Below are 14,420 nucleotides of genomic sequence, written 5' to 3' on the forward strand. Positions count from 1 at the left end.
CCTTAAAGTTTGTATACTAACATGTTAACAGCACATCTAGAGGTAGTGAAACGCCCACCTTGTGAAAGCAAAATACACATTTTTTATCATTTGCTGAGGTCCTATTGATAAGCAGGTAAACTCTCCCTCGCCAGGATGAACCTTTTGGAGGAAGGACCAAGGAAGCGTGTGCTTAGTTTGTAAATAACTTACACAACTTTTCAGTTATACCCCTGGTTATTGCTCTGGAAGCAGCTGTACTTTAAATTTATAGGGGGAAAAGAATCACAGTATGCTCACTCTACATATACCCACAAGATACAATACTAAAGAGATACATATTATGTTTTCCTGGGCTAATCTTGTGGTGCTGAGCAGCACAATAACCCTGGGTTCGATGTGGGGCAGCGGTGGGGTGAGTGGACTGCTGTAGCTGTTGTGGGGTTGTGAATGAGTGAAGTCTACGGCGGGGACGAAGCCTCTCCGTCGTTTTTAGGTCCCCAGTTCAATACAATACAATACAAATCGCAAGATGGAAAACTGAAAGCTCATTCTAGATATAGTAGGAGTGGGTGAAACACAGACAGAAGATAAGGATATTTGGTCAGGTGACTTTGGTGTGTAGGGAGGTGGAGAAAACAGTAAGTTACTGTGAAATGTTCAGTGCAAACCAATGACAGCTCTAGTAGTTCAGGAATATATGTCGACAAAAAATAGAAGTTGAAGAGGTAGAAGAAGAATGAGGGCACTGAACAGGTTACTCATTATATAAAGACATATGAAAATCACAATCATAAGCTGTTGGAACCTTATGGTAGGGGAAGGGAAACAATGTTCTTCGTGGTGCGATACAACTGGATAGCAGTTGTATTGCACCACGGGGAGATAGTGATTCCAAAATCAGATATCGGTTTGTAGGACGTGTTCACAAGCATATAAATATTTAAGTAACAATGAAAATCTGGAAGAAGTTTAAGAAAATGGTCAGGAATAATTAGTGTCAAAAGAGATTGGGTCTCAAAGTATAGAAGGATATTATTTGCGTTTGAAGCTCTCTAAGATTGTTGGTAACGCGGTAGTAAATATCACAGTAGGAAGTTCAGTTTAAGAGGCCAGATAGGTAGCCACAAAAGTAGGACACGTAAATATAGATATGAGGAAGCCAAGAGCAAAAAATCCGTGGTTAATAGAAGAAATCATCAACGGAAGAGAGATGGTTGGTTGATTTGCAGGAGGAGACCAAATAGGGAGATAATCGGTCCCATCGGATTAGGGAAGTATGGAGAAGGACGTCGGCGATGCCCTAATCGTTCCAGCATTTCCCTGAAGCGATTAAATAAAATGACGGAAAACCTAAATCAGGATAGCCGGATGCGGGCTAGAGCCGTCGTCATCCCGAATGCGAGTCCAGTGTGTTAAACCCTGCGCTACCTCACAGGGTCAGAAGAGAGAAATATAAACATATTTAAGAAATGAAAGGAATACAAAAACGTAATTCACTCAGGATTGAAGAAAGAAAGAAGTACAGAGAAGTTAAAACGAAAAAGCTTAATGAAAATGTGAAGAAATAAAAAACGAAACGACTGTCATAACGACACACTTAGCAAATAAGAAAGTCCAAGTAACTCGTAGGGATTATTAAAAGCAAGGTTGCCACTACTGGCCTAGAATAAGAATTCCACTGCAAAATGGACATGTGAAGGTAAACGGAAAGAGTGGAGAATTCTACTAGGGAGAAACTTCTGGAGATAAGATAGAAGAAGGAATGAGTGCTGATTTGGGAGCTATGGGGGATCCATCATTACCGTTACGGAGAGTGTAGGAGTCTTAAGAACAAACAAGCAGGAGGAGCACATTACGTCCTGCGAAACTTATTAAGTGATTGGGAACGGTGGCAAACAATCATTATCATTCTGTGAGACCAGAGACATATTAACTGCTTATCGGTAGGTATAAAAGCCAAATAATTGAGAAAAAATCGAACAGTTAGCTTAAAATCTCAAGCATCCAAGTCGATGACAAGAATAAAGCAGGGAAGAAACGGAAAGAAAACTGAAGAACTGTTAGACAACTATCTTCTTGGTTCAACTGAACGTAAAGAAGCCAGAAATACAATTTTGATGAAGGAGGTAAGACTTCAGAAAACTCAAGACATACAATTTGTGTACTTAGAAAAATCAGTCGAAAACGTAAAACGCTGTAAGATTTTTGAAACTGGCCGAAAAGTGGTTACGCTACTCTGGTATCAGAGATTGGCACAGTAGAGAAATACATGAAATGCTGCATCAAAAAATAAATAAATAAATAAAATAAAAAGTAATGTGGCGAATTTAGTACGACTTTTAAGATTCTATACAATATTTAACTTATTCTCTAATATAAAAAGGCAATGCCTTTAATGTCTTAACAAGTTGACTCACCGTTTTTTCCTTTGTACATATTTAGCGAGCGTATACTGTACATGTGTCGCTGTTTCAGCTTTCATCTTGTATCATTCGCTTTTAAAAAATTGTGTCTGAAGATCTGACCAGACGTATAGTATCTTACTAGTCCCATGAGCGAGACTGGCTGAAAGTGAGTGCAGTTTTAAGCAAGATCGTATTTCACCTGTATTTATTGTCTTAGACATATCACTTGGGACAAGGTAAACGACGGGAAAGAAGAAATATCTTTACGTGTGGCTTAATTTTACTGAAAATGACCAATGATCTCCGTATCCATAGACAGCAAGCGATTGGATTTAGGCAAAGTAGCAGAATTCTGTCAATTTATAAAGAAGAAGTCACTTAATTTTTAGAAGGTAGAGAGTCATAAAGGATTAAGTAGAAGGAGAAGTTAGTTTAAATTTTAAGTGTTAAGGAATATACAACCTTCAAAAAGGACTTAACTGTATAATCACTCTTTTTTTTTCAGTTTCACGAAATGAAACTCTTCTCGTAGACAGAAATTTTTATCCTAGGAAGAAGATAGCATCTCTAGGGATAGTAGAATTCACAGAATTTTTTAACTGGTCCGATTTTACGTTCCCTGTGTGCACGTGTCCTTGGCGCGGGCTATCTCGTCACGCCCTCAGTGCTGCACGGCTCGTGTACAACACAGTGGATTCCTGGATGTTACAGCAAAAAGATACGCCAGGTCCACTACACAAGGCGGGTTTCTGAAAGTGACATCCGGGACCACATCTCCTGGACAGCTAGAGGCCTCTTGTAAAAATGACACGTGGTCGTCGTCCCGATTGGCTACTTCTCCACCGATCGCAGTTTCTAGCGCTCATTCTATATAGAATGTATAACAAAGTGACAAATAGAAAAATGTCAGCGCTGCTAAAGTGAGAATTACGAAATATTGGTGGGATGCCTTTTATTTTCTTTTAATGATGAAATGGAGTGAACGATTTCACCGACCTGTCTACTCTCAATGTTCGCAGTAGAGCTTCTACGTGCCAATTATTATTTTCCGAGTACCGTAAAAAGGCATAGATAATACTGCACACGATTATTAGGATCAGAACGAGATCACACTTGTACCTTTCCCGAGGCCATTTAAAAATATTGTTCCGCCTTTACGGGAAATCGCACTTCACGCCCTGAATTAAGTGTTGCTTCTTCAGAAACCGATGCTTGACTTCTGCGCTTGACTTTAGAATTAACTTAAGATTGCCCGTGTTCGACATTCAAGACAATTAGCAACAAATTGTTTCCATTTACACGAGATTGCACTTCGTACCCGGATTCGCGTGCTGTTTCTTCCGAAACTGATGGTAAATTTCTACTGCGCTATTTTTACATTTTGGCGCCTGTCCACCCAGAACGTGCTTGCGATTGGTTTATATTGACCACCAGTGATTTTCAAAGGTAACAGATACTAGCAGTTACTTTCTGAGTGTGAAACGAGAGCTACTAAAAAAAATGGTTCAAATGGATCTGAGACTATGGGACTCAACTGCTGAGGTCATTAGTCCCCTAGAACTTAGAACTAGTTAAACCTAACTAACCTAAGGACATCACAAACATCCATGCCCGAAGCAGGATTCGATCCTGCGACCGTAGCTGTCTTGCGGTTCCAGACTGCAGCGCCTTTAACCGCACGCCAATTCGGTCGGCCGAGAGCTACTGAAACCACGGTTAACAAATTATCAGTGCAGGTAACGTCAGCAGTACAGTTGTAAGTTTATCTTTATATTAAAACAGTAAATCAAAATAATAAAAGATATACTTCTCGGCGCCAAGCCTCGTAGGTGAATCCCCTATGTCTCAATAGTTTACGGCAACTTACAGCCACTACATCTCCCCGTTCTTAAGCTCTGGCCGGCCGCTATGGTCGAGCGGTTCTAGGCGCTTCAGTCCGGAACCACGCGGCTGCTACGGTCTCAGGTTCGAATCCTGCCTCGGGCATGGATGTGTGTGATGTCCTTAGGTTAGTTAAGTTTAAGTAGTTCTAAGTCTAGGGGACTGATGACCTCAGATGTAAAGACCCATAGTGCTTAGAGCCATTCGACCTTACGCTCTGAGACCGTGTCGCGACTCGCACTGGATACGCAATTTGCTAGCTTACAGCGAAGTGAATATTTCTTCTGTCTTCTGAGTGGTTTTATGTGGCCAACCACGAATTCCTCTCCTGTGCCAAATTCTTCATCTCAGAGCAGCACTTGCAACCTATTTTTTGATGGATGTATTCCAGTATCTGTCTTCGTCTACAGTTTTTGCCCTCCACAGGTTTCTCTACTACCATGGAAGTTATTCCCTCATGTCTTAACGAATTTCCTGTGATCCTGCCCCTTCCCCTTGTCAGTGTTACCCAAATTTTCCTTTCCTCTCAGATTCTGCGCCGAACTCCCCATTCTCTACCTTATCAGTTTACCTAATTTTCAACATTCGTCTGAAGCACCACATCTCAGATACTTCGATTCTCTTCCGCTCCGGTTTTCCCTCAGTCCATGATTCACTACCAAACAATACTGTGCTCCAAACGTACGTTCGCAGAAATCTCTTCCTCAAGTTAAGGCCTATGTTTGGTACTAGTGGAGTTCTCTTCGACAGCAATACCCTTTTTGGCAGTACCAGTCTGCTTTTGATGTGCTCTTTCCTCCGTCCGTCATTTCTCGCTGTTCTCATTTCTGTTACTTCTCATTACTTTCGTCTTTCTTCGATTTACTCTCAGTCCATATTCTGTACTCATTAGACTGTTCATTCTATTCACTCGGTCTTGTGATTATTCTTCACTTTTACAGATGGTACCAATGCAATCTGTGAATCTTATCATTTTTGTCATTTCACCTTCAATTCGATTCCCTTTCCCGAACCAATCTTTTATTTTCGCCATTTCTTCTTCGATGAGCAGACTGAACAGTAGGGGAGAAAGACTACATCACTGCTTTAAATCACTTTTAATCCGAGTAATTCGTTCTTTGTCTTACTGTTCCTTCTTGGATGTTGTACACGTTGAATATTACCCGTCTTTCCTTATTGCCTACCGCTGTTTTCTCAGAATTTCGAACATCTTGCACGTTTCACATTTTCGAACGCCTTTCTCATGTCGACGAATGCTGTGAAAGCGTTTTTTTCAGTCTCTCTTCCGTTGTCCACCGCAGTGTCAGAACTGACTCTCTCTTCCGTTGTCAACTTCAATGTCAGAACTGACTCTCTGGTGCCATTACCTTTCCTAGAGTCAAACTACTCTCCATTTAACAGATCCTTAATTTTATTTGTCCATTCTTCCGTAAATTATCCTTGTTAACAGCTTAGGTACAAGAGCTGGTAAGCTGCTTCTGCACTCATTCTCGCACTTGTCAGCTCTAGCAGTCATCGGAATTGTGTGGTTGGTATTTTTCCGAAAGTCAGATGGTACGTCGCCAGACTCATGTATTCTATACGCCAAAGTGATTAGTAATTTCGTTACCACTTCCCCCACTGATTTTAGAAATTCTGATGGAATGTGGTCTATCCCCTCTGCCTGCTTTGATCTTGAGACCTCCACAGCTCTGTCTCCTATCTCTTTTACGAACAACCTAATGGTGTTTCGAAAAGGTAGGCGTGTTTTTTGCTGTTAAAAGTAGTTTATCTTGTCCCGAAATTGAAGCAGATACTTCCTGTGAGCTAGTATGGGCAGAGGTCATTCTTGACAACAGGAATAAAATAATTGAATCCTTTCGCCGACCTCCCAATTCAGACGGTACAATTGCTAAAAGGTTCAAAGAAAATTTGAGTCTGATTTCAAACACTTACCCGACTCATACGATTATAGTTGGTGGTCACTTTAATTTACCCACGATATGTTGGTTAAAATACGTGTTTAATTCCGGTGGTACCCATAAATTATCATTGGAAATTGTGCTAAACGCATTCTCTGAAAGTTATTTAGAGTAATTTCATGAGCCTACGTGAATAGTAAACGGTTGTCAAAACACAGCTGATCTCTTAGCAACTAATAATCCTGATTTAATAACGAGCATCAAAACGAGTACAGGGATTAGCGAACACAGGGTGTCGTAGCGAGATCGAATATTGTAACCCCCCAAATCCTCCAAAAATAATCGAAAAATATACCTATTCAAGAAAGCAGATAAAAATTCACTTGGTGCCTTCCCGAGAGTTAAGCTCCGCTCCTTCCAAATTAACAATGTAAGTGTAGACCAGATGTGGCTTGAATTCAAAGAAACAGTATGTGCAGCAATTGAGAGATTTATACAAAATAAATTAACAAACGACGGATCTGAATCTCCTTGGTACACGAAACTGGTTAGAACACTGTTGCAGAAACAACGAAACAAACATGCCAAATTTAAACAGACGCAAAATTCTTAAACTCGAAATTTAGCGCGGACATCAATGCGAGGTGCCTATAACAGTTTCCACAACGAAACTTTATCTCGAAACCTTGCAGATAATCCAAAGAGAGTCTGGTCGTATGTGAAGTATGTTAGCGGCAAGAAACCATCAATGCCTTCTCTGCGCATAGCAATAGAGATACTATCGAAGACAGTTCTGCCAAAGCGAGGCTACTAAACACAGCCTTCCGAAATGCCTTCACAACAGAAGATGAAGTAAATATTCCAGAATTAGAATCCAGAACAGGTGCCAACATGAGTAACACAGAAGTAAATATCCTCGGAGTAGTGAAGCACCTTAAATCATTTAATGAAAGCAATCCTTCTGGTTCAGATTATATACCAATGAGGTTCATTTCAGAGTATGCTGGTGCAATAGCTCCACACTTAACAATCATATACAACCGTTCACTCGACGAAAAATCCATACCCAAAAATTGGAATGTTGCCCAGGCCACACAAATGTTCAAGAAAGGTAGTAGGAGGAATCCACTAAATTACAGGCCCATACAATTAACGTCGATACGTAGCAGGATTTTGGAAGGTGTATTGTGTTCGAAGATTATGGTTCACCTCGAAGAAAACGGTCTATTGACAAACGGTCAACATAGATTTAGGAAACATCGTTCTTTTGAAACACAACTAGCTCTTTATTCGCATGAACTGTTGAGTGCTATTTAGAAGGGATTTCAGATTGATTCCGTATTTCTGGGATCCGGAAAGCTTTTAACAATGTACCACACAAGCAGCTTGTAGCGAATTTGCGTGCTTATGGAATGTCGTCTCAGTTATACGACTGGATTCGTGATTTCCTGTCAGAGAAGTCACAGTTCGTAGTAAAAAGAAGAGATTTCTGGCGTTCCCCAAGGTAGTGTTTAAAGGCCCTTTGCTACAGAGCTGGAAGGAACACATAGAAAATGTTGTGGCGAAGGCTAACCAAAGACTGTGTTTTATTGGCAAGACATTTAGAAAATGTAAAAGATCTGATAAGGAGACTGCCTACACTACCCTTGTTCGTTCTCTTTCTGAATACATCTGCGTGGTGTGGGATCATTACCAGATAGGATTGACGGAGTACATCGAAAAAGTTCAAAGAAGGACAGTACGTTTCATATTATCGCGAAATAGGGGAGAGGGTGTCACCGAAATGATACAGGAGCTGGAGCCGACATAATTAAAACAAAGGCGTTTTCGTTGCGACGGAATCTTCTAACGAAATTCCAATCACCAACTTTCTCCTCTGCATGCGACAATATTTTGTGGCACCGACCTATATAGGGAGAAACGTTCGTCATGATAAAATAAGGAAAATCAGACGTCGTACGGAAACATATAGGTGTTCGTTCTTTCAGCGCTCTACACGAGATTGGGATAACAGGCAATAGTGTAGGTGGTTCGATGAACCCTCTGCCAGGAACTTAAATTTGATTTGCTGAGTATCCATGTAGATGTAGATGTAAATCGACTCCTGTTTCTTCTTCTTCCCCATTAGGCATATCTTCTGCCTCATTGAGTCCTTCAGTGTACTCTTTCAATCTATCCGCTCTCCCCTTACATTTATCAGTGTAATTCCTGTTGCACTCTTAATGTTACCACCCTTGGTTTTAACTTCACCGAGGATTGTTTTGACGTTCCTATATGCTGAGTCAGTCTTCCCGACTGTCCTTTCTTTTTCGATTTCTTCACATTTTTCTTGTAACCATTTCGTCCTAGTCATAGTCATTTCATCACCACCGTCACGCAAGTCGCCCAATGTGGGGACACCGGAAATAAAATTTGCAACTCGGCGGTCGAACTTCCCCGGATGTGGTCTCCATGCCATCAATGCCACACAAGCATTTCATTTCATTTCATTTCATTTCATTTCTGAAACTGCAGCCTACTCTTCATCACTATTATATTGCGATCTGAGTCTATATCTGCTCCTGGTTATCCCTTACAATCCAGTGTCTGATTTCGGAATCGCTGTTTGACCATTATGTAATCTAATTGAAATCTTCTGGTATCACTCGGCCTTTTGCAAGTATACCACCTCCACTTGTGATTCTAGACCAAAGCATTCGCTAGTACTAGTTGAAATTTATTACAGGGCTCAATTAGTCATTCTATACCTCACGTAAAGTGTAACAACAAATGTAATGAAATGCGGAGCGACGTATGGCATAAACGTCACAAATTTACGCGATGACTTCTGATGTTGATAAGTACGAGTATCATAAATGGTGAATTTCTGATGATAATAAATACGAGTATAATAAATAGTCATACTTTGACCAATAAATAGTTTTATGGAATTGTATTCGTGTACCTTGAAGATTTCCAGGCGGACAGAATATTCCAGCGTCTATCATTCATGCATAGAGGAGAAAGACATGTAAAATCTATGATATATTTATATACTGAGTTGATAATTACAACAAGATAAACACTGAAATCTTGAAAATGTGAAAATGTGTGCAAAACATTCGTTTTATTAAGTTGTGTGACAATTACTGGGATTAAAATGCTCGACTTCCAATTTCAGCTATATTTTAGGTACCCAAGCAACTCAGGAACATAGTCAGGCTGGACTTCAATGGCTTTTTTGAACACATAATTGTACGGAAACGTGGATTTGCTTCACATCCCAAAATTTTGTACTATTTTATAGCTTCTTCTGTTTACTAATTTTAACTACATTTTAACTACTGTGCATAATTTTATCTGAGATAACAGAAAACATGAAGCTAGTAGCCCACACTAAAAACTTTCTTACTAAATGACTGATAGCAGGCAATTTGTTGAATACCTTACACGTATGTTGGTGCGTGTAGCTTCACTGGCACACTGCACCCTCGTGAGCATGAAAGTATATGAAACCAGAGTAGATCTAACACCCTTCCAAAACCTATTTGAATACTGTATTATAAAACACTGTGACGTATCTCAACAGTTATTTCTTCAATACGAAGGATGAGAAAAGTTAATGGTTCAGTTATCAGACGCTGTAAAGGTCAGTAGAGATGAAATAATAACTCACATTTCCTGAGTGCTCTACTGGAACGTATGAGATAGATTAAAAGAAGCACTCGAAACTAATACCTTTTATGAATCCATCGTGATCGTCGCAATGTTTCTATATGTATCGAGTGAATATATGTGTTATGCAATAGCCGGCCAGTGTGGCCGAGCGGTTCTAGGCGATTCAGTCTGGAACCGCGCGACCGCTAAGGTCGCAGGTTCGAATCCTCCCTCGGGCATGGATGTGTGTGATGTCCTTAGGTTAGTTAGGTCTAAGTAGTTCTAAGTTCTGGGGGTCTGATGACCTCAGATGTTAAGTCCCATAGTGCTCAGAGCCATTTTGTTATGCAATAATTTTGAACGTCTAAATCATTTCAAAGAAGTTTGTTCTAGTGAACATAATTAAATACAGTATCTATATTTTACAAATATTCTTTTCGGATTGTACAATTTTAATTCAGGACATTTACAATTTTAAGCGCTATTCAGAATACAAATCCAGGCTCAAATATCTTCATGGAACATTAAATTTCATCATTTCAGTGTGGTGGGAATAAATTTGCAGAGCTGCTATTTTAATATTGTAAATAGAAGAACGATTAGTATAGGTGATATTCTCAAACGGATTTTAAATTCATTCTTAATTTCTGCTTCTATTTTTGTATTCGGCGTCTGCTACCATTATACTGTTGCTAAAATGAATACAATTAGTTTTACATGGCGGTATTTGTTTTGTCATTTAACTTTAACTTTTAATGAGGCATTAATTGTATTATAATATATTTCTAAAAGTACCAATAAATCTACAAATAAGTAAACGAGCTGCAATTTCCACATTCTTTGTCATTCGTTCGCTTATGAAGCCCGGCTACTGAAAATATTTAAGGTTTTGCTGTGTAAGTTCATGCCCAAAACAAGCAATATATTTCGCTTTATTTCGAATTGGAACATATGCATGCCATCTGCACAATCTTATAAGGTGAAAGCGCGAAGCAGTGTTTCTGAGAACAGACGAGGGAAATGCTGGGAGCCGTAGATAGAGGCGTTATTTAAACGCGGTCGGGAATTCGATATCCGCTTTGCAAGAAACTTTGCGGCATAAATATGGAAGTTCCCTAAATTAGATTCTGTTCTGGCGACTACGTGCGTGAGGCTTAAAACCAAGATCGTAAAAAGAATTTGGGTGGAGGGTATAAACATACAGACTACTCCTGCAGAAGCCACGAAGTTGCTGTCGCATGCTGATCACGTGCATGATGTGTTTGTTGAAGCCGGCAGAAAACTAAATACCGCTCTGATTACTAACTCACTTTTTCGTGGGAGAGTGACAGAGAGTGAGTTGATGCTGTTAGGCACCGCATATGTTGCATTCGAAGTTAGATGGGTCTGTGTGACTAAAGCCTAGTGTAATTTATGTGCTTAAAGTCGTTGACAACGCAACAGCGGTCTTATAATGGCATAAGCAGTAACAGAACACCATGTGCTGACACGTAATTAGCGCGCATTCTGAAAATATTGTTTTTGAGATACACTATTGGCTCTTTATGCACACGAAGTAATAAGTGGTAATGTCAGGTAACCTCAAGTCGATTCCTTATTTCTAGATTTTCAACAAGTTTTTGACAGAGTTCCTCACAGCCACAGCAGTTTATGTGACTATAGACTATCATCTCATTTAAGCTACTAGATTCGCGATTTCCTCTAAGAAATTTCACAGTTTTTAGTAATTGTCGAGAAGTCATCTAGTAAAATAGAAGTGGCATCTGGAGTTCCCCCAAGGAGTTGTTATTTGCTTTCTGGTGTTCCTGATCTACATAAAAGCATTAGGAAACAATATGAGCAGACATCTCAGATTGTCTGCATATGATGTCGTTCACCGTCTCGTGAAGTTATCAAGAGATAAAAACGAATTGCAGAATGATTTAGACAAGATATCTCTATTTCATAGAGCGTTCATTAATGACTCTGCCAACAGTTGCAGTACTTATTTTGGCAAACAGTTTCAAACCTAACAGGTTCATTTTCACGCCCAGTCTACAGAGGCTGTACTGACAGTGCCTTATCTTAATAATAAACATCAAAGTGGCAACAGATGTTTTATAAAATGTTTGCAGAATAAATGTCGCATTCCATACTGGCCTCTTAACAAGTCAAAATCAAAATAGTTAAGCAAAACTGTGACATTCGTTCCGCAAACATTTTACAAAGCATTTGTTGCCACATTGATGTTTATTATTAAGATAAGGCACGGTCAGTGCAGCCTCAGTAGTCTTGGCGTGAAAATGAGCCTGTTAGGTTTGAAACTGTTTGTCAAAATAGGTACTGCAACTGTAGGCAGATTCGTTAATAAGCGCTTTATGAAATTTAATACAATTGCTAGTTCACTGTTAACAAATTGTTGAAAAAAGATGTCTCTGCATAGTGTGGAAATTGAGCCTAAACAATAAAAGGTGAGACACGAAACTTCAGTCAGAACTTGATCACACTAATTGGAAAGGTATTTTGTTGATTGTTGCCTACCTAGGTCAGAGTTCGCACGGAGAGATTTAAGTGCTCAATTTTCTACGTGCCATTCAAGAGTCGAACTACGAAGAAATAGTATGAAAATGGTTCTGTTTGATCTCTGCCAAATATTTAAGTCTGTATTGCAGAACAGTCATGAAGATATAAGTGTGCAGAGGGGTCAGAAAAATGTTCACACCCTTTGAGAGTCCTTATTAACGGAACAAAATGACATACCGCTATAATTCCTGCACGCTGGGGAAGATTATTATACGACTTGAAAGTGACAACCAACAGCAGCCAAACAACGTCGATGGCGCTGTACTGTTCGCCGAACTACGGCTGTCAGTGTAGCTGGCTTCTGTTGGCAATCGCTTTCAAGGTCCCCCATAGGTAGAACTCAAGAGGTGTAAGGTCTGGAGACCCTGGTGGGTACCCAACAGCTCCTGTTCGACCCATCCGTCGTCCAGGTAGATTTTCATCCAAGTATGTCTGACATGTCTGTGGTAATGAGGCAGAAAGACATCTTCTTGTAGGCAAAATCGATGTTTGCAGTTCCAGCTACGCTATCTTCGAAGGAGAACGGTCCAATCACACAGCTATTTACTGTACCGTCGAGTTTGAACTGCCCCTGGTCAGACCAGACAACCACCGCTGAAAAATTGTTAATCCTCACGAAGCATGCCTTCAAACCACTCGCCATACTCCATCATTCGATCTGGGTCGTCCTCATTCATATACTGCAGCGATCGTCGAATGTACACTTTCCATTTTACAGCCTTCAGAACTCGTTGTACGTTTAAGCAACTTACTCCACCTTCACGTGCACACTGCTTTACAGATATTTAAGGTGATATAGTAAAGTGTTACAGCACAGTAGACGTTTTTCAACTGCTAGACCTGGACATCCAGAACAGTACCGTCGGCTTCAAATTTATCCTGAATACGTTAATTTGTTATACTCCTTCGTGACTGAGTTACGTACACATTGCGACATTTCCATTGTACCTCCATCATGTTTTCGTGCTTGCATTACCACTTCAATACGGCCTTTCGTGGCTTAAACGACAATCTTACTTCATCCATTGCTGCATTGGCATCTGCTGGGAAACGGGCGCCGTAATCCAGTGTCATCTACTGGTAAACGGGTGCCGTAATCTGTTGAGAAAACAATGTGCTAATTTACCGCGCAAAATTGCAACGGTATTTCATTTACTTCGAAAGACATTAAGTATCAAAGAGGGTCTACATTTTTTCTGGACCACTCAGTACATGCAAAGTAGAGGATTACTCATGCCACAACCTGCAGGAATCTTGCAACGAGTCTTCTTGCCCAGAAGTTGCAAAATTCGAAACACTACATTTAAAGTATGTATTACTTTTATTTCAGATGTAGCCAGTATGTATGAACCCCTTAGTAAGTACTAACAGCCAAAAAATAGATTTTTAGAAATTGATCATGATAGAAATGGCTTCCACAGTATGTTTGTGACTATTGCTTACAGAAGACAGGAAAAGGAAATTCATTGCTAGCTAATTACGTATGATACTATTTGTATGGATTTCTCGCGTGTCTTTAGTGTTGTAGGAGTTCCAAAGATTTTGTAATGTGTTCCGAGAATGGCAACTGCTCATAAAGAGAAGTTGTTCATATATGTAATGTTTTATTGTAGGAGAAGACAAAAAAATTCTAATATAGTTATGTATAAAGACAATGAACTGCGGCACTAGTGTACAATTCGTTAGGGAAAGTAGACAATATCAATTGTTGCGTTGCTGCTCATTTCGGTAGACAATTCATTTTTATTTGAATACCTTTTATTTTACCACTTTCGTCTTCGTCCATTGCTTACCCCGTGAAAGTATAGTTACGCTTTAGGACGAAAAATGCCAACGCGAAATGTAAAGTCCGAAATGCTATGAACTGAGGCATTAAGATATATATTTACAATATAACAGAGTGCTTTGGAAAGAATAATTACTTTTAACAAAAATGTTTTCTTTTTTTGAAAAGCAAGTCTTTTGTGAAAAATGCAAACGGAGGGTAAGTGCTAGTACATGATGCCTTTCCCTTAAGATTACATAGAGGAATTATAATGGACTGTTAAAATAT

Source organism: Schistocerca serialis, chromosome 2, assembly GCF_023864345.2.
Source record: "Schistocerca serialis cubense isolate TAMUIC-IGC-003099 chromosome 2, iqSchSeri2.2, whole genome shotgun sequence".
Taxonomy (NCBI): Eukaryota; Metazoa; Arthropoda; class Insecta; order Orthoptera; family Acrididae; genus Schistocerca; species Schistocerca serialis.